This window comes from Sapajus apella, unplaced genomic scaffold (genome assembly GCF_009761245.1).
Source record: "Sapajus apella isolate SASKATOON/1434 unplaced genomic scaffold, GSC_monkey_1.0 scaffold36, whole genome shotgun sequence".
Lineage (NCBI taxonomy): Eukaryota > Metazoa > Chordata > Mammalia > Primates > Cebidae > Sapajus > Sapajus apella.
The window spans coordinates 5,071,265-5,097,144 of NW_022436976.1; the positions used below are offsets into that span (position 1 = coordinate 5,071,265).

A 25,880-nucleotide genomic window follows, 5' to 3' on the forward strand; every position below is an offset into this window, starting at 1 on the left:
TTCTTTCTTTCTTTCTTTCTTTCTTTCTTTCTTTCTTTCTTTCTTTCAGGCGGAGTCTTGCTCTGTCACCTGGGCTGGAGTGCAGTGGCGTGATCTCAGCTCACTGCAACCGCCACCTCCTGGGTTCAAGCTATTCTTCTGCCTCAGCCTCCTGAGTAGCTGGGACTACAAACGTGCACCACCAAACCCAGCTAATTTTTGTATTATTAGTAGAGACGAGGTTACACCATATTGGCCAGGCTGGTCTTGAACTCCTGACCTCTTGGTCCACCCACCTTGACCTCCCAAAGAGTTGGGATTATAGGCGTGAGCCACCGCACCTGGAGACTCTACTCTCTTTCCTAACCTACACTTTGAGAACAAGGAATGATGTCTATTTTACTTTATCAAAGAATCTATCCAAACAGCCAAAGGCCTAAGTCCCTTCACGGCCTTGTCAATATTAGCTGTGTGTCTGTGGTGGAATAAATTGCTTGACCTTGCCGAGTTTGCCTGAGACCATTCTGCCCCACCCATCATTCACCTCTGCACCTTGAAGGCTGCTTACTCTGAACATTTGTGACTCTGAGAGTGAGGACATTTTTCTGGCTCTGAGAATATGCTCAGTTTACCAAGAAATGCAAGCCAGAAGTACCCTACAGTTGTTACCTCTGGAGGCAGACTTCAACCAAAGATAGGTGGAGAGTTGGTAGAAAAATATTCCAGCTTTTTTATCCCTTAATTGAGTTAACACTGGGTTTCATTCTATACCAGCTTTCATAGATCCCTAGCACGACCAAACTTCCAAGCTGGAAACCACCTTAAAAACACATCTTTTATTGGCTTTCCTCCCTTCTGTCTCATTCCACACTCCCTATCAATGCTTCCTGGGATCAGCTCAAACAGTGGTTTGACTTAAGATTTTACAGCTTTATGATGGGTTTATTGGGGGTTATGAAATGCATTTTTGACTTATGATATTTTCCACTTAAGATGGGTTTATCCAGATATATCCTCATTGTAAGTCGAGGAACAATGGAATTTGCATTTGAATCCTTAACATTTCTAGGGGAACCCAGTTAAGGTATTTAATTTTCTCATGTGTAAAATGAAAACGATAATGCCTGTTCTAAATATCCACAATGTTATTATGAGGATCAAATGGGATAATATATGTACACATGCTTTGAAAATTGTGAAACACTAAATAAATTCACATATTTTAATCATTATTGCTGTTGCTATTGTTTCTTAAACTTTAATTCAAACATGTAAAATATTTGCAAATATCATTTTTTTCTTTTTTTTTCATATGTACTTTCTGCTTTTGTAGAAGGAATTGTGTTTTTAGCAAATGTAATTCTTTAGTAGTGAGCTAAATAGAAAAAAAATAACCGAAAGTAATATGTAAGACAGGAAGTTATTGACAAAGGGTAGAGAATCAGTACCACAGGATGAAGAGAACTTTTCAACTACTACTGTAACACCCCCAACACCCACATAACCCTCTCCCCCAAATGACAGGTGTCAAAGACAAAGGATTAGAAAAGAGACAACTGGCTTTTCCCTATTGGTACATACTTTTCTCAGGAAGAATATCTTTCCATCTTTTCTTTGTTTGGAAGGTGCCTTTTCATTATCTTATAAATTCACAGGGCAGGGACTGTGCTAAAATCCTTATTTTGTAGAGTTCTTTAAAAATTCAATCGTGCTATTCAAATATTCAAAAAGATAAGGCAAAATCGTCTCACTAACCAAAGACAGACAGATGGGGGACAGACAGAGGGAAGAGTTCAAGAAGTGGCAGTTGTACATAGCAGTGTCCACTCATCACCCAAAAGCCAGGACCAATATTAAGGCAGAAAGCTAGAAACTACTTTACTCTGTGTGCTGCTTCTCCAATAAAAGCAAATATGTGGGAAACTTTTCAGGAAAAAAAATTGTTGTGCCAAAATTTCTGTTGCTTGATACGCTTTAATCACTTCACTCATAAAACCTGTCCAAAAAAAAAACAACCACCAAAATCCAGGGATTGTGGAAATAAAAATTCATAAATTAAGATCATAGTTTTCTCCCTCCTTGAGGAAGACGTGGTTGTAGGTGGTGCAGAGCTCTAGATCTGCCGCTCCTGCTCCTGACTCACCGGTGTTTGCTCTTGCCGAGGAACAAGTCGGTCAGGGAGCGACGCGGCAGCCGTGGCTTTTAAGGATACTGGAAAAACACCTGTGGCGCCGGAGATGGCAATTCACTAAATTGGAATCACTCTAAAGAGCCGCAACATAAAATCTCTGGAGAAGGTGTGTGCTGATTTGATCAGAGGAGCAAAGGAAAAGAATCTCAAAGTGAGAGGACCAGTTCGAATGCCTACCAAGACTTTGAGAATCACTCCAAGAAAAACTCCTCGTGGTGAAGGTTCTAAGATGAGAATCCACAGCGACTCATGGACTTGCACAGTCCTTCGGAGATTGTTAAGCAGATCACTTCCATCAGTATTGAGCCAAGAGCTGAAGTGGAAGTCACCATTGTAGGTGCTTAAGTCAACTATTTTAATAAATTGATTACCAGTTGTTAAAAAAAAAGGAGCCTAGTTCCCAATGTATAATGGTATTAGAAGGTAGGACTTTCATAGGTGACGAGATCATGAAGCTAGAGCCCTCATGAATGGGAGCAGTGCTCTTATAAAAGAGACCCCAGAGAGCTCCCTCACCCCTTCTGCCCTGTGATGACTGGGAGAAGACAGCTGTCTATGAACCAGGAAGCCGCCCTCACCAGATGCTGAATCTGCTGGCGCCTTGCTCTTGGACATCTCAGCTTCCAGAACTGTGAGATACACATTTCTGTTGTTTATAAGCCACCTAGTTGATAGCATTCTGTTACAGCAGCCCAAATGGACCAAGACACTCAGATAAGAACTATGCTTGGTAATATATTTAATAGCCCAAAAAGCTGTGAAAGCAAATGCTAAGGAAACACATTCATATTGCAGGATCCTATAATTATTTATATCTTGCTAAACTAAATAAGCTTTATTAACGGAATGAAGAGCTTAGCACTTCAGTTTTTGTGACATTGTAATTTTCTTAAATGTTAATCAATTTTGACCACATTTGCCCCAGTACTGAATGTACTTCAGTGCAAATTTAGTTGTAGCTTGTGGTTGACTGCCATGTTGAAATAACGATCTTTGGTAATTGTTAATGATTTTAATGAAGTTGAGTACATTCATAGCAGTTACAGGAATGCCACTCTACAGAATGAAGCCTGTCATTATAGTCACAACTTGCGTCCTGTAAAAATATTCCTGAGATGTACAAGTAGGTACATTGCTTACAATCCTTCAATTGTCTAAATGTTATTACTCGCATGTTTACTGGGAAGGTACAGTTAAGAATTGTCCTCTAAATTTGTTCCCTCAAAGGCTTTTGCTTATCTTCATTTTATATATTGACTGACTTTTTTTGTGTGATCCTTGGTTCATAAAAGGAATTGCATTTCTCAATTTTAAACTGGATTCAGGAGGTTACTTTTTCCCCTCTGCTCCTGTAATACTTAGCTGGTACTGCTAGCAGAGCACATGTCACGCTCTATTATAGATAGCTGTAGAAGTGTCTGTCACCTCCATTAGACTAGGAGTTCCCTGAAGGCAGTAACCACCATTTCATTTTTGCCTTCTTAGCACCTGTCAGTCCCTGACATCTAGTCAGTGCTCAGTAAGTGTTTGGTGATTGAATCAAATAGACACAATGCAGTGTTTTTATATTAAATGTGTTTGCTGCTTCACATTGCACAAGTTGTTATTCTATTATACTTAGATTCTTGTAAAAGAATAGGTTTTTAAACCAGAAAAGCACAATCACATTTGGATTGAAAATGATTTACTTTTTCAGTGTAATTGGTTTTTAAAAGCTGTTTGCTGTCCAGTGGCTTATCAATTTTTAAATATTTTCTTTCTGAAATGTAGAATTTCAAAAGATTTCTAATGTTTTTAAGATGGACTTTTACATTGTCAAGAGGACACATAATAGGTGAGACCAATCTTTCACCTGCTAAGATTGAGAATTCCTACTACGTTATGATTTGTTCAATGCAAGCCACTGGTTTTAAGAAGGAAAAGGAATGGAATAAATGTTTTTAAAAACTGCAACTGTTGAAAAGTTCTGTAATATAATCTAAAATAAATATACCAACTTAACTTTTCCTTATAATAAGGAAACTGGTGGTTTCAAAAACCATCTGCAGAATAAATATTTATGGAGCAGAATGACAACTTGACTTATCCAAAGCATTGGCATACATTTTCTTAGTTAATGTTTGATGAAGCATTTCCACTTTCAATTCTTCAGTGAACTCAGAGGGTTTCATTAACTATTTTTGAAAGATAATGAGGCCATGATCCCTTTGCAGATGTTTCACTCATCAAATAATTGTGATCTTTCTTCCAAATCTCCCTGGTTGCTTGATTCCTATTTTCTTGTTTATTGAGCAGTGATTTATGAAGATGAAGAGAAGTGCCAGATAGATCATGATTATCAGATGTTTCATCTAACTCCAATGTACAAAATCTTGTACTCTGCATTATTGTAGATTCAAAAGTATATTTATAAATCTAAAAATTGGAAGTTTGTACTCCCCTGAGGCAGTGTATATAAATATATAATAAACAATATTCTTTAGGTGTTTCTACTTACGTACTTAGTTGCCTATCTATGTGTGGAACTACACAGAAGCCTCTATTTTTGAACTCTTTGAAGCTTCTTGCTTATGGTCAGCCATGCCAAAAAACTTCGCAAAATTTAGTCATCATTTTACCTTACAAAAAACTGGAGCCTCTTTAGATTCATTACTAAAGGAAAATCATCTCAGATATGGATGGAGATACTCTTTTTTAATGGTTTTTGCTTAGAAGCATAGGTACCCTTTTAAAGTGTCTACAGAAGGAACCCAAGAATATGGTTTTTGCAGAATTTTCCTTGGGGTCTGGGAAAGAGACTTGATTTTTTGCTGTGACTAGACTAATCTAATTATATTTTCAAATATTTTGAAGTATAGGAATAAGAGGTAATAGAGCCCAAACCCCAAAAGCTACATTTAAATAAGATAGTTGATAAGTTAGTAATCACAAACAAGGCAACATCAACAATAATCAAGTGTATACTTCATGTATTAGTTCATTTTTTTACCCACAGTGATCTCATGAGTTAGATACTGTTAATAACCCTGATTTCCAGATTAGGAAACTGAAGAGGCACAGAAATTTAAATACCTTACCCAAGTTCACAGCTCTAGTAAGGGATAGTGTGGGATAGAAACTGGAGCAGCTGGTCTCTAGGGTGATTATTACACTATTTAATAGTGAGCAGCAGGTGATATGAGAACTTTGAGCTATGTGTGTTTTATCTTGCTACTGCCTGTATTTCCTATAATTGCTCCCCAAACCATCATTCTGTTCTAGTCACTTTGACTATATTGGTTCTAGTTTTGACAAATGGGCTAAGAATACTGATAATCAACACCTATCAAATATAAAACCAAAATGAACAGGAATTATTTGGCATCCTTTTGGCATTATTAATATTCTTTTTATTTTGACCATCCTATTTCCACTTTTTAGAAATTAATGAAAATGGCTCCAGGTCATAAACAGAAATGTAATTGGGGTGAACGTGTTGTCCAAAAAAAGGAATAGGAAAGTACTCATACCCAGCTACCTCCCTTCCCTGAGAAGGAAAATTGCCTTACTTTGGCCATTCCCACGCCCAGGCAGCCAAGAGCCAACACTTTACTGATATAAGGAATCCGAACATTCTTCCTTCCCTGCCTGCACCCTCTTCCCCACCCCTACAAGCAAACTATAAGGATGAACTGACCTCTGGTGCTCCAGAGCTTCCTGTAGGACCAAGCTCTCACAGTTTTCAGCTGAACATACACTCTTGCTTAGGTTTTTTCCTTTGCCCTCTCCTTTCTTCCCCTTCTCCAAAAGCATTCCCTTAGTAAATCAGTTTTATAAGGATCCTTTTCTTAGTTTCTGCTTTTCGAGATCCCAAGTCAAGCTGAATGATGCTGGAAGTGGTCCTAAGAAGCAGAGATTCGGGAGGTGGATGGCAATAAGATTCTTATCACTGGTGGCAGGTGCATTATTGCTAGTCCCTGGCATTATATAGCAGTGTGATTGGTGAGATCAGAAATCAGCAAACTATGGCTGTGGGCCAAACCCAACTCACTTCTTTCTGTAAATAACGTTTTATTGGAACACATTTATTTAACTATTTTTAGACAGAATTGAGTATTTGAGACAGAGACCATATGATCTCAAAGACTAAAACATTTACCACCTGGTTCTTTACAGAAAACATTTGCCTACCTGTGGCTAAAATTTTCACCCATGGTGGCAAACTGGCCTGAGATACAGGTGTATCTCAAAATAATGAGCTCAAAATAATAAGCAAAAGGCTGAGATGCAGTAGCTAATGCAATGTCTCTGGCTTTGAGAGGCATGGGGAAATTGGAACTCTAAAGATATGGCTAACTTTTGCTAAATATCACTGATGCATTGAAGTGATAAAATAATAGGCTATATTAGTTATCTACTGCTTTGTCACAGATTATCACAAATTTGGCAGCTTAAAATAATACAGACTTATTATCTCTATGTTCTCATGGGTCAGGAGTTCAGGGATGTCTTAGTTGAGTTCTCTGCTTTAGAGTCTTTTACAAGGCTACGATCAAGGTACCACCTAAGGCTAGGGTCTCACCAGAAGGCTCAACTGGGGAAGTATCCACTTTCAAGTTTATGTGATTTTTGACAGGATTCAGCTCCTTGTGAATTCTTCACTGAAGGCCATCCTCAGGTTCTTGCCACATGGGCCACTCCAGTATGGCAGATTAATTGATCAAAGCCAGAAAGACAGGGATTATTCTAGCAAGAAGGAAGTGACAATCTTATGTAGTCTAATAATGGAAGTAATGTCCCATCACCCTTCCCATATTCTGTTGGTTAAAAATAAGTCACAAAGACAGCCCATACTTAAGGGAGTGGATTATACAATATCATGATCACTACAAGGCAAGGCTCATTGGAAGCCATCAGAGAGTCTGCTTCATATACAGACTCAGTTCCATTATTTGGAATTTAAAGCAAAATTTGAAAGTCAGAAAAACTAATTAGCATCATTTAAAGAGACATTCTTCTCTTGTAGCTAGAGAGCAGACAGATTTGGAGATCAGCCTTATGGCTCATTTGTAGAAGTGGAAGAACTTTAAAGGAGGCTAAATTCTCAGCCAAGGCAAGTTTCCTTTGCAAAATTTAGGCCTCTGAACAAAAGAAGTAGTACCCTGAAGTTTGGGATAGGGATATCTGAGTAGATGAGCATCTTATAACTACATCCTCCCCTGAACATGTGTGGCTCACAAAAATGGCTAGTAAGTCCCCTTTCCTCTTAATGGAAGAGAAAGCTCTGTTCATGAAGTCTATGCCAAAATCTCAAATAAGGCAGATGCCTTACAGGACAGTCCTCAAGATCTGCCTGTACCTTCCCTCAGGGAAGTCAGACTGATAATTTGGGCCACATTTCAGCATGACTCAGCCAGAGAATTGATGGTGTGCTAAGGACAGAGATGAGTTATATACTCCAAGGGATATCTAGGACTTGACTGCAGTATACCCAAAGAGTATGCCTAGGAGTGAATCCTGAGGGTCCTGGCAGAATATAAAGCTAGGCAATGGACAGTTTTCCCATATGGGGTTGTTTTGTTGTAACACAGGATTTAATACCTAACAAAGTCTTATAAGATAGGTCTAGTATAAGACTGGGATAGCTTTTGGTAGCTTGGAAAAACTGATGGGTCACATGAAATGAAGTAGAGATCCCAACACTATAGTAATAGGTTGTAGAGAAAGAAATAAACCCATAAAAAAAACTGAGCATGAAAAAATGGGTTCATTATGTAAGACTGAAAAATCCATATCTGACTGTATTCCTCAGGAGAACTTGGAGGACATGCTGTTTATTAACATGATGAAGAATTTGCTGATCAGGGAGATTCCGGCATTGTGGAGAAGCACAGTCCTTCTTAAATCAGGGATAGTAGGACATGTGATTAAAAGACTGGGGTCCATTGTAGCAAGAGGGATGGTAGGATTCCAGATTAATAGGGACCACAAGGAATAACTTAATTGTCAGAAGCAAAGTGAGTGCACTCACCACACTGGGAAACTGAGTTGAAATGGCTGCTGTGTAGGTGGGGGTGGGAACTATCCTAAGGTATACATGGAGATGGTTGCTACGTGAAAGGGCAAGATAGATGAGTCACCAACAAGGGTATTGTTTCATATATATAATCAAGAGATCGAAAATAATGAGCAAAAGGCCGAGATCAGGTATCTCAATGGAAAGTCATAATTTCTTGTCTTGTCTTCATACCTGAGTGAATTCTCATACCCAGAAACTATTGACTGAAGGAGATGCTGGTCCCCATGACACAGGAACTGCAACATTACAGTAACTGTGTGACTCCTCAGTTCTTCCCCAAAAGGACAAAGAGATATTTACTCAGAAAACTGTACACTGGAACAAAGGGAATGCTCAGATCTTCTTAGGATTGGTAGATATAAGATATGAGTTGATGCTGGTAGCACCACCATGGGCCACTGGTTAGAGTATGGGCATGCAAGTGTCAGGAAATAAATGGAGTTCTGATCCAGACTTATCTCACAGTGGGTCTACTGGGTTTACACACTCATCCAGTAGTCATTTTTTCTAGTCCCTGAATATATAAGTGGGATGAACCAGTTAGAAGTTGATAGAATTCTCCCGTTGTTTTCTTGACCAACTATTGTACTATCAAAGTGGAACTCTTTGAAACTATCCTCTATGGTCAAGTTAGTAAATCAAAACCAGTTATCACATCCTGAGGAAAATCGCACAGATTAGTGCAATAAATAAATAGATAGATACTACTCTCAGAATAGATAGTTTCAACGATTTAAAGGATGCATAGGTGAGGATCTCTTATCTGCACATAGCTGAGCAATCTAGACCATATACATATTAGGTGGATCATGGAGTTATGAGTAGACTACTGCCAACTGAGCCAAGTTGTAGTTTCAATCACAGCTGCTGTGCTATATGAAACGTATTTACCAGGACAAGTTAACCAGATACAAGATATGTGGTTATTGTTCTGGCAAATGTGCTATTATTATTTTTTATTTTTTACCAATTTACTGTGTGAAAATGTCCTGTTTTTAATAGCCATTAGGGAAGGAGGATCAGAAGCAGCTTGCATATGGATTAATAACAAGAGTCATGATCTTGTCTCAGTGCTATGTGAGTTCTCCAGCTTGGTCCAAATATAGTCTGTAGGGATTGGGATTGTATAAACTTTCTACAGGGCATCAAATTTGTGGACCATATGGATAACATCCTGTTAATTGGACCAACGAACTCACTTTATAGAAAAGGAATATAGCAATGCGCACAAGCTCATGGAGTTTACTGGTCCTACTACATGCTGGCCCAGTTACAGCACCAGCTTAGAGATGGCATCCTATGAGGACAGGTATTATCTTTCGGCGTATAGTGTGCACTTTAAAGCAACAGATATTATATGGTTCTCTGTCTTCAGTGATTAGAATACTTGAGTACAGGAAAGAGTAAAAAGAAGAACTCCACTCAGCTATCACTCTCAGGGACCCATTCCTGCAACTTCAGGTTTTGTGAGTCTAGAGGTCCTAAGTCCGAGAGGAGGGAAACTTCCACCCAGGGAATCTAAGAAATTCTCAGTAAACCTAAAGCTATGGCTGTTGCCAGATTACTTTGAGCTCCTCGTGCCGGTAGACTAGCTGGCACAAAAAGTTACTGTATTGGCAAGATAAATGACCACATTATCATGAGGAGGCAGAAATGTTGCTATATAGTAGAGGCAGGGAGCAATGTGTTTGTCACTCAGGTGATCTGTTGGGCTGCATCTTGGTATTCTCATGCCTTGTTTAATGTAACAGGCAAGTACAGCAACCATAACCAGATTAGGGCCTGGTATTCAGGTGCTCAGACTCCTAAGTGATGAGAATTTGGCTTACCCCTTCAGGCGATCCATCTAGATGTGCAGAAGTCCTCACCCATAGGAGGAATATCTAGAAGAGTGATGGAGGCTTAGATGATACTTATGTTATGGCCTGAGACACATTGCAGCCCTGGAAGTTACAGTTTGTTTTACTCATCTTTCTCTTATACAGGGGCGCAGGACATGTGACTAACCAGAATCCTGAAGCTATTGTGCCTGAATGGAGTCAACGAAATGTCAGAAGCAAGTGGTTCTGGGCAGTGCAAGGGGTGGCCTGCAGCGGCTGCTGTTGGCATCACTCTTGTTCCCCAGCGGCTGTGTTTTTGGCTGCTAATAGCTCATAGCTCTCTCATTCCCAAAGATTAGTCCTCAGCTGAACCAAGCCAACTTACCTAAGAATTATCCTCCCTGGGGATGAGAGGAGCTAACTGTGGTACTACATATGCTCCAGAGCTCCCCCAAAGACCAGGCTCAGCTAAAGCCAGTTTTCATCCTTCTTAGCTACCTTCCTCCCTGCTTCTGCCTATTCTGCTCCTCTTGCTTCCCTTCCCCCAAGAGCAATCCCTTTGTAAATCATTTTCAGAACAACTTTAATCTCTGGCTTTGCTTCTAGGGATTCTGACTTAAGCACTCATCTTCTACTATTAACTATACTGGAAACATATTTTTTTCTACCCATATCACTCTCATCCAACCTGAGAGTATGCATGTGAAAGTTTGCGTACATTGAGGTTGCCAGTTGTGTTTTGTTTTTAATTTTACCCCCTCAACCTAAAATCTCTCTTTAATTTATGATCATAGCAAAGGTTCTCATTTTCAATTCTCAACCTCTCTCTAACTCGTAAAAACTATTCTATTCTTGCCATTCTCCAAGCCTCCCTCTATACTGATGCCAGCTATTTTTTAAAGCACGATTCTTATCATGTGACTCCCCTGCTTAAACATTTTGGTGACTTTCCACTGCTTCCTGGATGAAGTCCCCACTCTTTAGCGTAACATACAAGGCTTTGTTTATTGGGCTGCAGTTTGGAGCCGAATTATGATAGACTCTCCCTCCTACCACGCAGCCTGTACACCATATGCTATCATCAGTCAACAACGTCTACTTCCCTGAATAAGACACACTCTGGTTTCAGTCCACATTGGTTCTTCTGCCTGGAGTGGCCACTTCTTCCTTTTCTGCTGGTTGAATACCTACTTATACTTTAAGATGCAGCTTCATTTATTAACGTTTGTTTGTGAAATTATCATTCACCAATCCAGTACCTCTTTCCAAACTCAAAGAAGTATTAATAACTTCCTTGTCTTCTTATAGCACTAAGTACACACCTGTATTATGATGCTTGTGAGATTCTTTGTTATTGTTTATTAACATGTTTTTCACCTCCATACAACTTTGAATGTGCCAAGAATCATGTGATTTGTCTTTGTACATCCAGTGTCTCCCGTATGGCTTAGCGTTGTTCTCAAATAATGTATATTAATTGGAGGAAGAAATTATCTTGTTCTTAGATCGCTTCACAGCCTGACAAGTTGATTGGTTCTGTCCTTGCTCCTGTCTTCAGTCATTTTCCTCTTGCTGGCAATTTTGAAGCTGAAGAGAGTCTCTGGACAGCTGTCTGTTCACCGAAGTCTAATGACTCTGCACAGCTTCAGCCCATCTTTGCATGAATTATATAACTTTCCTTCTATGCACTCAAATACATTCATGCTCCCTGTGATTTGTAACTAAGGAGGGTTAAGAAATAAACTTTTAGCTAGGTGACCTGAATGCAAGCCAACATTTTCTCTCTCCTTGAAGGTGGTAGGAAGTATGGGGAAAGTGAGAGAAAATCGCTTGGAAAGTAAATAAATCCCCACCTCCTTCATAAATTTCTCTCTGTGCTGTACTCACTCTGAATGTCAATTTAATTGGTCGGTTTTTCTGCTTCATCTAGGCTTACATATAAGCAGAAAGTGATGCTTTTTACATTTTTAGCTTTTTCTAAATACAATTATTTCTTTACATTTTTGAGGGGCTGGGTTGTGAATCTAGCCTAAGGGAGTTCAAATAAACATATTTTTAACCCCAATATATTATTGGAAATTATATTAGTGATCCTTGATTAAACCAGAAGGTAAAAACGATAATAAAAAGGCCCTGCATTATAGGAAACCCAACGGTTAATGTGGCATAAAACACGGTTATGAGACTCTGGCCTGATAATATTCATTTTTTTTTCCCTCCAGCCACATTCTCAGTCTCAGCTCCTTCATCTCCCTCTGACTTCAAAGGAATCTCTGCATGAAGAGGGAGGGTGCACAATAGAAGAATTGGCCCGATTGTCCCCTTCTGTTTGGAAATGGGTAAAGATTACAGATATGTTTGACTTTTTCCTGTGCTTTGGACTATATAATGTCAATTACCTCAAGCAAAACTGCCTACCCAGTTTGGATTGTATCAAAATTGCATAAAATTGGAAACAAGACATTAATTATAATCCGTAATGGTGTAACATAATAGAAGACATGTTTATTTTCATTGGCTTTAGCTGGTGCCAAAATGAAAAAGTAAATTAGTTTAGAGATTTAAATTTTATATTTATTATATCCTGACCTTTTTGCTCTTCCCCTACCACTTCGAATTATGAATGAGGTAATTAAAGAGTCTACTTATTTTTTTGTTCTGCCACAGCCCATTTTTGCCCCCTTAAATGTGTTTGTGTGTCTGTGAATGTGCGTGTGTGTATGTGTGTATTGTGTGCATTGACTATTTTAACCAAAGTGTGAAAATGAAGTTGTAATGCTAAAGGCCAAAGGAATGAAGTAGCCCGATCTGTTAATTAAAAGACTGTGCTTGAAGTATTAACCAGGAATCACTGTTGGACTTTTCATTCCCAACCCAAAATGAACAGGCAAGCACAATAATCCCACATCACCTCTGGAAATGATGTCAGGAAATGTTTTCTCAGAGTCAGCTACTGGTCAAGACTTACATCAAGTTAAACAAAATAATGAAGGATCAAGATTCTAGAAGGGCCAAAAGTTCGAACAGGAGACCTTTAGCCCCTCTGCCTGCAATGCATAATAATACTTCCTGTTTGTTTGATATGTGCTTACCATACCCTGAAAGAAAAAACACTTATAACTTCCATATTAGGGACTAAGTCCTCTGTTCCCACCCTTCCTGTTTAGGATTATTTTCCACAGAAGTGAATCAATGCAGTTTGAACTACAGAATGAATATGGCAACAAGAACAAAAACCCCAAATAGACCAATCTGCCTAAAGCCATGTCTCATTAAACTTCCAGAATATCTGGGAGTGTCCATACTACAAAAGAATTATATACAACTATATATGAATTTAACTCAGGTTGGCTTGCAGTTTAAATGTCTTTAATAAAAACTCCACTTCCCTTATGTGAGCCTAGAAAGATCATACAGTTTAAGATTCACCAAAAAAGTGTGTAGCAATAATAAGAGTGGATGGATTGACCTCTCAAGAAAAGCTCTTTCCTTTTAGCTGTTTCTGCCCACAAGTACAGTCATCTGCAGGTAAGTAACATATAAGTATTTTTATCATTACTAAAAGAGTTTGGGCATATATAAAATATAAAGGAATTTTAAAATGAACTGATGGTTGTGTAAGCCTCCAGATTTATTGGCTTGTCATTATTTTTCAGCCAGCCCTTGGGCTTTACTTCTTACTGCCCCGAGAAAATAGAGCAAGAAACTTGAACACAAACCTTTCAACCAGGTAACTCTAGAGTTTATAAGCAGCGATGAATGACATTTCCTCAGGAAAATCTTAGAAATTATCACTGTTGCTCTTTTTATTAATCCATGTTTAACCTGAAGCTAGAAACTACGTCCCCTTTATTTCTGTCTCTAGAATTTCTGTTACCAACTGTGCTGTGTTGAAGTTTATATGACAGGCCATTTCAACACTTTTGTTTAGTTAAATAGGAGTGCATCACTTTTAAAGAGAAGCACGATTGCCAAAAAATATAAACAGCCCTAACTTTGATTAATATAAATATTTTAAAACCAGAACATTCTGTTACATCTTACAAAAACAATTCGGATGTAGCTGATGGGAAAGAAAAAGTGCTTTTATACATTAGACAAATCCAACAAAATACAGCTGCAGACCAAATTTTAAGTAAATACGAATTGTTTGTCTTTTCAAAGGACTGTGGTATTTACTTAAATGGAGTATTCTAGAGTATTTTAAGTTTCATTAGTAAAAATGAAAGTTTTAAAAATAGTTTTATTTTTGAAGGATCCCGTTTAAGTTTCAAAGTTCTCTAATTTAAAAATACCATTAAAATTATTCCCCCTGCCCAGTGAGGGTTATTTGCTAATAAGCCACTGGACAAGAGATGTGTGAAGTGAATAGATGAAGAAAAACGTCGACAGCAAAAGGGAGGTCTATGGGGTGAAGTTAGTTTATTAGGCCCTGTTTGTCACGAATGGCCCTGCTGCACATATAAAAGCAAATCCCTCTACCTTAGAAGATTAATTCTGAAGGAGGCACTCTTAGGTCAAAGTATACATAAGCGTGTGCCTAATCTCAGAGAAATCAGGCTATTTTCTCACAGCAATTAAGCAGAGGTCTGGGGTTTCACCCACAGTGTATTTAAACACAGGATACAATTAAACCCCAACGTATTAATATCTTTGCTCTGCAAAATTACCCAGGAAATAGATTTTGCCCTCTTTCAAATGAAAAGCAAGTCAAGAGAATAACTTGATTCTTAGCTAAGTTGCTTGAAATAAGACTATCATAATTTCTTCTAATTGCAAATGTCTTATAGACAGAGTTCTTACTTTACAATAAGGTAAGAGTTATAAGCTTTCTAGTTCTGTTAATCTAAATAGCAAACCTTAGAAGTGTGCTTGAAAACGTATTGTTTTCAAACTGTAATTAAAATTCTGATGCAACGTATGTAAAAAATCAATTCATTATAAAAATCTGAGAACTCACTATTTACCACCAACAAAATACCTTCAATGGGAAGAAGCTTTGCAACCAACGTGAAGAGTAAAAAAGAAAATGTAAATCTTAAGCAATCAAGTGTTTGGAAGGGATTGCTTTCTACAGAGGTTTTTCTTGAAATTATTTTATTCATATACTCAAAGAATGCATCTTCTAGGGAAAATTATAGCCAGTTTAAAATACTGCTTCACAAAGAAAAAATAAAAACAGCAAAGCAACTTTTACTTGTATATCAGTTCCCTAAAGGCAAAAAAAATTGAATAGTATAAAAGTTATATTAAACAAACTATCACCTTTATTCAGATCTTGAAAAAATAACCTTTCAGGTACTAAAAGATTTTTAGTACAAATATTGTTACTTCTTTATCATCTACATATCAAGTTAATATTCCAACTTACTGCCCAAACTAAATTCTTTGGTTTTTTTAGAGGATAGTAGGGAAGGAAGTTAGTCTTGGAATAGGAAAGGATATAAATCTATAGTTTGTCATTTATATGGCTGAATCAATAGTTTTTTCTTTTATATAAAAGTTTCTAGCAAGATAGTTGTTGGTGTGTGGCACAACAGAATATCCAGTGAGAAATCCTTTAACCCATGACACATGGGGATGTTCTTATATATTAATGAAATTGAAAGAATGAAGCAAAATAGGATGAATCAGATGTGGGAGAGAGTGTATTGTGTGTTGGGTGTTCAGGGAGGCTGTGTGGTTGCCGACATATTTTCCCATCTAACACTCCATTGTTGCTTTTAAGAGGAGCTGTGTACTTAGGTAAAGTGCACAAGGCGATATGTCTTTGAAAGCACACTATAACTATAAATAGTTTGGGCAATTTTTTGATATGTTGTGGGATATGTGAGGAGGCATGCAATCTGAATTTTATGAAGGATTGTTTCAATAGGACCAATGACTTTAATAGTACTTCTTGCTGACATCACTGGCAAATTGGTCTATTCTGTAACCTTTAAAATTGCAGCATATCCCAAAATGAGTTACTTATTAAACAAATGTTCTTTTTCAGAGTGCAACTGACCTTTAAATGATTATTTCTCAGCACTTGCAACAAAGATTCTCACCTCTCACCTTTATACTTTTGATGCTACAGTGAGTGAATTCATAACCTTTTCACAACATGTAAGGAACGTGCAACACAACATGGAATTACAATCATTAATGAGCACTTTTTCTTTTAAGGGGGAGTCTTATTACTTACAGTTATTAAATTATTGCAATACACAGAAGCCATGCAAAAGTATAAAAATCGTTATTTTGATCAATCTGCAATCGTTTTAGAAAATATTAACTCCAAAAACACCAAAGAATTATTTACTGCTAGTGACAAGTTTCTACGGAAGTTTTCTCCCTTTATTTTTTAATTTTATTTTTTGAAACAGAGTCTTACTCTGTCTCCCAGGCTGGAGTGCAGTGGCGTGGTCTCTGCTCACTGCAACCTCCGCCTCCCAGGTTCAAGCGATTCTCTTGCCACAGCCTCCCAAGTTGGTGGGATTACAGGTATGCGCCACCAGACCTGGCTCATTTTGTATTTTTAGTAGAGACAGGGTTTGCCATATTGACCAGACTGGTCTCAAACCCCTGACCTCAGGTGATCTGCCCACCTTGGCCTTCCGAAGTGCTAGGATTATAGGAGTGAGCTACTGTGCCTGGCCTCTTTGCCCTTAACTTCTGAGGTAGGGGTGTGTGTGTGTGTGTGTGTGTGTGTGTGTGTGTGTGAGTGTGTGAGTGTGTGTGTGCTTGTGCATGTGTGGTGGGGAGGGGGTAGTCAATAATGCATTTAATTGAAAAAATTTTGTCTTAAAAGTTTAGGCACTTATGCAATATTTGTAGGCAATTTGATTTAAGCCTCCATGCAACTAGCACAGTACCCTTTCCACTAACCTGAAGGAAACGTTTTAAAACTCCAGAAGTATTGATGAAATATATATTGTGTAATGTTAGAGATTTTAAGATTGTGCTTTCCTCAGAAATACACACATTTGTAAAGATGAAATGAGTATAATCAAGTCGCGGTTATCCTTAATTAAGTGGTGATGGTAATTGTAAACTTTATTCCTTAGGAATCAAATCAAATATAACACATATTTAGAAGAGCTAATGCTTTCTGGGATCTTTTTACATTAGTAAAGATATCCACATTACTTTAAGTCTCAGTGGGACTTGAGCAGATAACCTAGTTTACACGTTAGTAGCTCTGCTGAATCTGATAAAGATTTCATTAGCTTAAACATTTTCCAGCTTAAAGAAACTGATATTCCAATCTTGAAAAATTCCAAGGAAAAGTTTTTGGTTTAAAGGATAAAACACTTTTAATAGGCTAGTAGTTTCTACTTTACGTACATTTTACTATAACATTAATGTACAAATACCTGCTTATGTTTAAGAGTAAACTTTTCTTCTTTCAAAGCTGAACTTATTTGTAAAATACTGTTTTAGAAAGGTGTTGGAGTGACTCATAAAATATTTAAATATCAACCCTCTACAGAATAAAAAGGCATTTTTCACTTTTGTGTTCTCTTTTTTCCCCACATCTTTTACAAAGGGAGCATATTGGAATGAATTACAGAGAAATCTGAGAAAATTTTTCTTAAATAATGAAAAATAATTGTTTGAAAGGAATGTTCACTCACAGTTTTCTTTTTGGCTCTGACTTGGTAAAGCATGAGGGCAGCCACAAGCCTTCAGCGGAGAAATCAAAATTAATGTCCTTGGGAAACATTGGGCTCAAAAAGGAAAAAAAAATAATAACAGAGATATGACATACTTGGCTCCCTTTAGTTTAATTTTGAGAAAGGCAAATCAGTTATTATACTGGCATGTAATCACAAAGAAAAATGCACAGACTTAAGAGTAAACCGACTCATTGTCAAGACTTCCAGGGTCTTTTTCATTAATTATGGTGGCTGCTGACAAACAACAGAAGGAAATCAACAATGCTGGATAACCTAATCATCAAGGGCTTCTATGTCTGTAAGCCATTTACATTCCTGACATTGAATATTTATCGTGAGTGATACTCCTTTAACATAGACCATATTTCAGTCAGCTCTCAGCACTCCTGACCTTTTTCATACCCACATTCCCCTTGCCTTCATCAAGGCTGCCTCCTCAAGCATCATGCCTGTTGGAAAACTGGGCACCCAGCGTCATGGCAGTTTCTCAAGTGCCCACTCATTTTTCAATACCCCCCCTTTTTTTTTAACACGAGTTCAGCATCCATATACTATCTGCCCTTTCACAGGGAGCCTCCAAGACACAGTTGTGTTTATTTTGCACTTATCAATACAATGTAAATCAGCATGGGCTTACCTCCTTGGGGTTAGTGAACCTACCTTGTCTGTGAGCACAGACAGCACTTTGGTCACAGATGTGACTGGTTAACTGTACAAGCAAGGAGGATAAATCCACATCACAATACTTCATTCACCAAGGAAATCTGCAGTGGATTACGGCTTCTCTATGGTTAAGTCTGGTCTTAATTTACTGCTTTTATTCAGTTTTCAACCACAAACGATCCCCTTATGAGGCATTCACTATGTAGAATTGACAACTCTTTTTATCTACTTGAAAAATATTTTTGGATAATAATTTATGGTTACAAAATATTTTAAGCAGTTTGAATAGTTATATTCTTTCCATGCTTAACGATGCAATATCCCCTGTAAAAATGGAATGCCAGGCAATCTGGTAATTTTACATACAGTATTTATAACAACAGAGCAATTTGGCCATATAGAAACACAAATTTTAAAAAAAGCTGTGCATATTTCATAGGAAGTCTTTTAAAGACTTTGTTTTAAAGCTCTTAAATTGCATGTCAGGAGAAAATCAGAGTTGAGAACAGTGTCTAAAGGCCCTATATATGGTTGAAAAAATAATCTTGGCAAGCAGTGTATTTTATTTATGTGTTATTATGCTTAAAATAGCATATTTTGAACACATTTCAGAAGGAAAAAAGCTACAGATTCCTCTGAAGATACAAGACAGCGTTCATATGCTGTTTATATTTTATACATGAAACCAAAATGTGTGGGTAGGTTTGTACTTTTTCACCATCAAATATATTCTCTTAATTTATATTCTGAATTAATGCTGTCTTTAAAAAATCTATTTGAAGATGCTCATTATTATCGGGCATGGAGTTGGTCTCGAGGTCTGATTGCCAGTAACTGGAACTACTCTAGAAATCCCCGATAGACTGAAAACATGTAATATACCTGAAATAAGGAGCAAGTGCTAGCATCAGTTTGTCATTTTAGATGCACATTTCCTAGTATTGCCAAGCAGTGACCCTGTAACTGAAAACGGAACCCATGTAAATAAGATGGAGTGTATTATATAAATGGAGACAATGAAAGCAGTGTGGTTGATGTTCTTTGAGATGATAAAGTCCCTTTTACATTACTTTAGATTAAACCATAGGTACACAGAGATTTGTAAGTTTCCCCTTGGCAGAATTTGAGCACTTTCAGACTCATTGATAGTAAGGGATTCTTCCCATTGCAGAATGAACTCCCCATAGGTAAACAAAAGAAAACATTCAACTGAGGGACTAGCTGTGTTTTCCTCATTAGCGGCTATACCGTATTGAGCAGGGAATGAGTGTTTGGGGAACAGCATCCTTGGCATTAACAAGAAGGAAAGGACATTGCTTTTACAAGGAGGAACACTTTATATGATTTTTCTAAAACATCTCTCTTCAAGTGCCATATATAAATCATATTTTTTAAAAAACCAAATTATGCTTGTGCTTCAGGGGGGAACTACATAAACGTGCAATAGAAAAATAATGAACGGTATCACTTTGGCTAGTTAACCAATTATTGCATCTTCATGGACTCAGATACTGTTTGAGTTGCATCATAAAAACAGGCGGGGTTTGTTGTTTGTTGTTTTCATTGGTTTGAAATTTTGCTCAAATTAAAAAAAATTATTATTATTATTATTTTAGAACTTGGAGTATTCTGCCTTTTAATCTGGTAGCTATGTTTCATTATCTTAATAGATGTTCTAATGAAGGTGTAAAAGAAAAGGTTAGAAAGGAGATAAATTAGGCAGTGGTAGCATCAGATTCAAATGCCACTTAACATAATCCCTAAATCATTGATATTAAAATTGTTTCATTAACAATATTACAACAACCCTTTGTTCAAACACATTAAAATATAGATAAGAACAACCTGAGTAATGGATTCTGGAAGTTAGGAATTAGGACGAAGGTGATGATGTCTGTCTAGGCAAAAATAGTTTCTAATCACTAGCCATAGGTCAATGAACAATAGATTCTCTAGGAATATTTGGTAGATTCTCTCTGATATTCCCATACCTGTATCCCTGAATACAAGTCTCATTTTTTCTTCCTCTTCCTGCCAAGCATTACATGTGAGGTAAGAGTGGGAGGGGTCATTTAACAATGAATTTCCGCATTGTCTAACGATTACAAAGCTATCCAAGCTAACATGTTGTTTTCTAAGCCACTGTGCAATTTCAAGGTTTTAATGATACTTACAATGTAATACCCTGTGTCATTTATTTCTTGAAGTGAAAGCTAGTGCCAGCCTTTGGAATTCATGTAAAACAAGTAGTTCAATATGGTTTGAAGAGAGAATGAAAACTTGATAAGCAATTAATCTACTTTAAATGCTTTCCTAATGGTCTGGACTTTTTTTACTGATTTTTTTTTAAATTCATATTTATTCAAAAGAAAATAAAATTAAACATAGATCCAAATTTTTGTATAGCATATTTGTTAGAGTGAAACCCACATACACAGTGAGGCAGGGAAGACTGAATATTTAAATAATTTGAAAATAAAGGTGTGTCTGGTTGAATAGTAGCAACTTGAATTTTTTGCCTAGTGCTTTGAAACTATGGGAAATATTTGAAATGGGAAACCGGATACATGAGTATAGAGAAGGGGCTAACTTCCTAGCAATAATCCTGTGAGTGACGCTTGGTTTGGGAAAAGAAATGGTCCTGTCTGACTGCTGATTTGCAGAAGCTGAAGCTTAAGAGTTAGGACAAGCCAGAGGCATCACTGTGACCCCAAGCACAGCTACAAAACAGAGCTGAGTCTCGTTGGTATGTCTGTCAGTGTATCACCAAGGAGCCCAGCGAGACATTAGAGAAAACTCACCAGCAATTGTCATCTTGTCTGAGAGACAATGCACACACAGAGAAGATCTTTGTGGGAAAACCATGTGAAACATACGGAATTAAGATCTAAGATGGAAGGACTCAATGAGTCCAAGAGTGGAAGGGGATGAAAGAAAGGACTGCATCTCAACGGTGAGTGCGGCCAACAGAACTAGAACCCAGCACGGATTCATGCAGGATATCAAGAATCAAATGCTACAGATAAAAAGATCATGGCTTTTCTAACTCAGCAGAGATAGTGCCTCTCCCCCAGTCAGCAGTGTGGTACAGGGCACAAATGACAAGTCCAAAGAGAGAAAAATCAATGAAAGGTTGGAGAGTTACCAGAGTAGAATTAACCGGGACAGTAATAGAGTCAGAAAGCTTGCTCTTGAGTAAATGTGGAAGGATTCTCAGGAGCTTCTGCAAGCAAGGAAACTTCAAGAGATTCTGCTTGTAGAAAAAAGATAACCATGTCTGAAAGGACGAACATGGGATCCAATATGATGACTTCTATAACCAGGACTAGGACTGAGACTGCGATCCCATCTATTTCTTAGTGAGAAAGTACTGGAAGTTAAAGAGAAACTTATACTAAACTTTAAAAACAACTCATAAAACTTATGGAATAAGTATGATAATTACATATATATAGAGAGATATATATGTGCAAATGCCTAAATTAATTGCTTGGTAAACATATTGCTTTACCCAAATTTTTTAGTTAAGAAGAACATTGGTTGCTAACATTGCAAGCTGCAGAGCACTTACTCTGGTGCCATGTGGAAACACGTGAAATGTGGATGTGCCGAACTAAACATTCCATCACATTTTTGGCACCTAACAAAGGTTGACCTTGATGGAATCTGCTGCACACTGGTAACCCAGATAAGTACTACATGCCTATCTTCTGAATGGGGGTAGTCTCTGATTCCAGTATTGCCAAGTAACCCAATTTTAGAATAGCACAAGTTTTAATTATATGTTTCATTTAACTGGCACCTGTCCTTGGAGGCTGTAATTAAAATCTAAAAAGCTATGATGTGGGAACTATTATTATTTATGATTTATAGGGAAGCAAAAATAAATAGAGAGAAAAAAGAAAGCAGAAAGGCCAAGAGGTTTAGAAGAGTGGTAGAAGTGGAAGACTAAAAATTCTACTGGTGAAAAAGAGCAACGTTTTAATTACCTAGAAAACAGATAGAAAACAAAAATTCAGATCATTGAATTTTTGGTGTTTGAGGTATGAGTTTAGTAAACACCCACTTTACACACCACTTCAAGCTGTGTGTAGGTCACACCCCTCTTTTCCTGGGTAAACTGAAAACAAAAATCTCCTGAATAAAATGCTTAACCCTGAGAATGAGATTTTATATAATAAGTTCCATCAATTTTTAAGTCCATACTATTTCACCTGTTGAAGAAGGAAATTCTGAAGAGGGAAGGGGTTGCGACATAGATGAAACATAAAGGATAATGTGTTGTTAATCAAGATGTTAAGTAGTGGGTATGTGGTTATTTTTTAAATACTACTCTGTTTAGTATAAATTTGGAATTTTCCATACTAAAAAGTTAAAAGAAATTTAATTTAGAGAAGCATTCAGACATGAGTGCATATTTATTTGGGTACATTAATTCATTTTTTACTGTAAAATTTGGCCATAAACACAAGAAAAGAACATCTTATATTAATTATATTATATTACTATATTTGCATTAATGATCTCACTGTAACTATACCAACTTCTCCCAAAACCAGGAAACAAAAAAAATCTGTATATATTTTTCTAGTCTCTGCATTTACAAGCAGGCATTTTATAACAGTCCTGGGTTTCTAGACTAAATGCCAAAATATGCTTCCCGTTTAGATCAAATTCAGCTTTAACTAAAAATAATTAGCCCTTGCTCCTAATTCTAATGGAAATGTAAGACTCTTAGCTATTCAGTGATAGTAGCACTATTAGATACCACTGCTAACAGTGACTTATATGAAATAATTAGCAGACTGTTTCTCTTGTGGGTATGTGCAAAATTTGTCCTAAACCAAAGGCAAAACAATAAAAACTACTGCTTTTTAACCTTTCCATGAATTTAAATTAAAAAATGTGTACTGGAACTACACATTAATAAGACCTATTAAGCTTAGAAGAATATTTTACATTCATCTGTACTTCATCAGAGAAGTTCATGACCTCAGTAGAATGACTACAGCTCCTGCAGTTTTTAAACCGGCATGGGGGAAGACACGAAGTATTATTTTATAATCAGAAAATTTTACTAGAATTGACATAAACAAGAAAACACACTTCGGCATTGAGTATGTGTTTTGAAATTAGTCCATATAAAACTAAAGGTATTGGGTGGATTGACTTTTAATCTTCTTGCTACTTTAAACAGAAGCAACTAAAGAGAGCTAAGTATAATGCCCTGGTTTTATGCTTAATGTAGGAAATTTAGGCACTAGCCTTTACTTTGCAGCTGGAAGTACACACGGAGGGGAGTTAGGAGCCTTATTTCACAGTATTCTAAGTTATCTGGTAATGACAAAAGTATATAATGTTTCTCACCAAGATTTTTGTTTTCCTCGCTAAATGGCATCCATTTTGGAAGTTTCCTAATGTTCATTTTTGTCCTGCCTTTCCCCAAGTTTCCTGTTGAACGACATTGTGTGAAAGCTGTTACTATTCAGGCTGTTGCTGCTAGTGAAGGTCCCAGGAAAGCAGTGAAATGAGTCCAGTTGCATCTCCACCACGCAGCCTGAGAAAATTTTATCCACAGAGCTGATTCATGCTACTTCTTTGGATCTGCTACTGGCAGCACAATAAGGGATGAATGAAATAAGCACTCAGCAGCTGAATGCCCTTAAAGACCACTTGGGAACTTTATTTGGTGCCAAATAAAGTGACCTGCCAGTGTCAGCTGCGGGAAGCATATTGTACTGGGCTCCGCAGTCTGTCCCAGTTGCCCATTCATTTCTGAAGAAATTTTCAGGTATTGAATTTTAATCCATGATGCCCAATTATAATTTGGGACCCTTTTACACTAGAGGCTGGGCTTCACCCCATTTGGCAATTAAGTCAGAGCTGCCTAATACATGATTTTAATTTCCGGAAAGCAGGTGCTTCCTTTGGTCAGTCACCAATCTCTGATTTTTCCTTCTTCTGCAGCTTAAACCATTTTCATTTTCATACCCCCCTCCCCCACCACTCACTTCTGTAAGTATTCACTGAATGTTAGATGGTTTTCCTACTTAAGCCTATAGGAATTCCCTTAGGCTTCTTTTGAAAGTACTTATAACTTTAAAAAAAATTTCATTTTGTAGGTGTCTGTTTCATATCCACTTGGTAATAACGTACTATAATGCTTTTTCAAGTAATCTGAATAAAGGCATGTTTACAACATTTTCTAACACTTGCAATTATGAAGCAGACGCCCCAGGAATAGTTACTGTCTGCATTAACTTTCTTTGTCTCCTATTTTTACCAATTCAATTAGAGACTTCTCTAACAATTGAAAAACCATTGTCGTCTGAATCTTTGAGACTATGTGTCTTCTCTAACCAGTATTTAATCATATAAAATAAGACTTGATAGATCACCTTATAATAAGAGAAACTCAAATATAAGGATTCAAATATGAGGTGCCTGATTTGGAGGCAAATATTGCACAAGCCAAGTCCTGTCTAAAAAGTTCTCCTCCGCACACATGCACTAACTTGGTGTAGTCTTATCTTTCAAAACTACTTTGTACAGGATGGAGCCAGTACCAGTGAAGCCAGTAGAGTTTGAGCCAGTAAGGGACAGCTTCTTTATCCCTTCCATTGCTATGAATGAGCTGTCTACTTCACTATTTCCATTCCCACACTCGAATTGTAAAATGCTATTGCAATGTTATTGCTGGGATGGCTATTAATAGGGTTAAATTTAAATCTTTGATGATCATAGACAGACCTATGTCATTGATGAGGAGGTGAGTAAAAGGGAGAGGAAGCAACAAAACAGAGCAGAAAAAGGAAAAAAAAGTTATAAAGACACAAGGGAGGAAAAAAAGTTAGAGGAAGAAGAAGAAAAAAAGAAGGTACCTAAATTGGGGACACCAGTTTGCTTCATCTGCTCATCTTTTGGCTGTCCTCTGCAGGCTGAGATCACAGATTCCTCCGCTTCCTATCTGGACTCTCCTGAATGCAGTCACATAATTAGCCAAGGATTAGCAAAACCTGATAGCCTTTAATGGGAGCCCAGGGAAATGCTTCTTTTAAAAAGAACAAATCAACTAAATTCTGAATTTGAAAGATAGGAAATTAGAGAGCTTTGCAAAAGTACTCTGTTGCCTAACAAAATGATTTATTTAATATTTCCCTTAAAGAGTTAGCCCTCCTAGATTATAATGACCATGATTTGATTAAAACATGTGAAATTGTTGTTGGTAATAGTTCTCAAAGCATATTTGGTAGTATTTGTCAAACGGCATTCCAATAAGCATTCATGTCCTGCTAGATATTAAGTGATGCTTTCTTTAAAAACATGCCCTTACCAAATACATTTGAAAACACAGCAAATAATATTTGCCCTCTGAGTGACTCACAATGCTTATTACCATATTGTAAGTTCTGAAAAGTTCTACAGTGAAAAAAAAATCTGTTTAATTTTGTTGAACCCAGCATTTTGCAAAATAATTTGGCCAGGAAACGTTTTTCTCCTTAAACCAT

The 25,880-nt window shown here is 37.2% G+C and overlaps 1 protein-coding gene across 1 annotated transcript in view; it reads right to left on the minus strand.

Moving 5' to 3' along the window:
• ADGRL2 (adhesion G protein-coupled receptor L2) overlaps window positions 1–17,758 on the minus strand; it is a 416,407-nt gene extending 398,649 nt beyond the window's left edge. The window contains exon 1 of the mRNA XM_032296453.1: window positions 17,668–17,758. The gene's annotated coding sequence lies outside the window, so the exon portion shown is untranslated. The remainder of the gene's footprint in view (window positions 1–17,667) is intronic.
• Window positions 17,759–25,880: the final 8,122 nt, after the last annotated feature.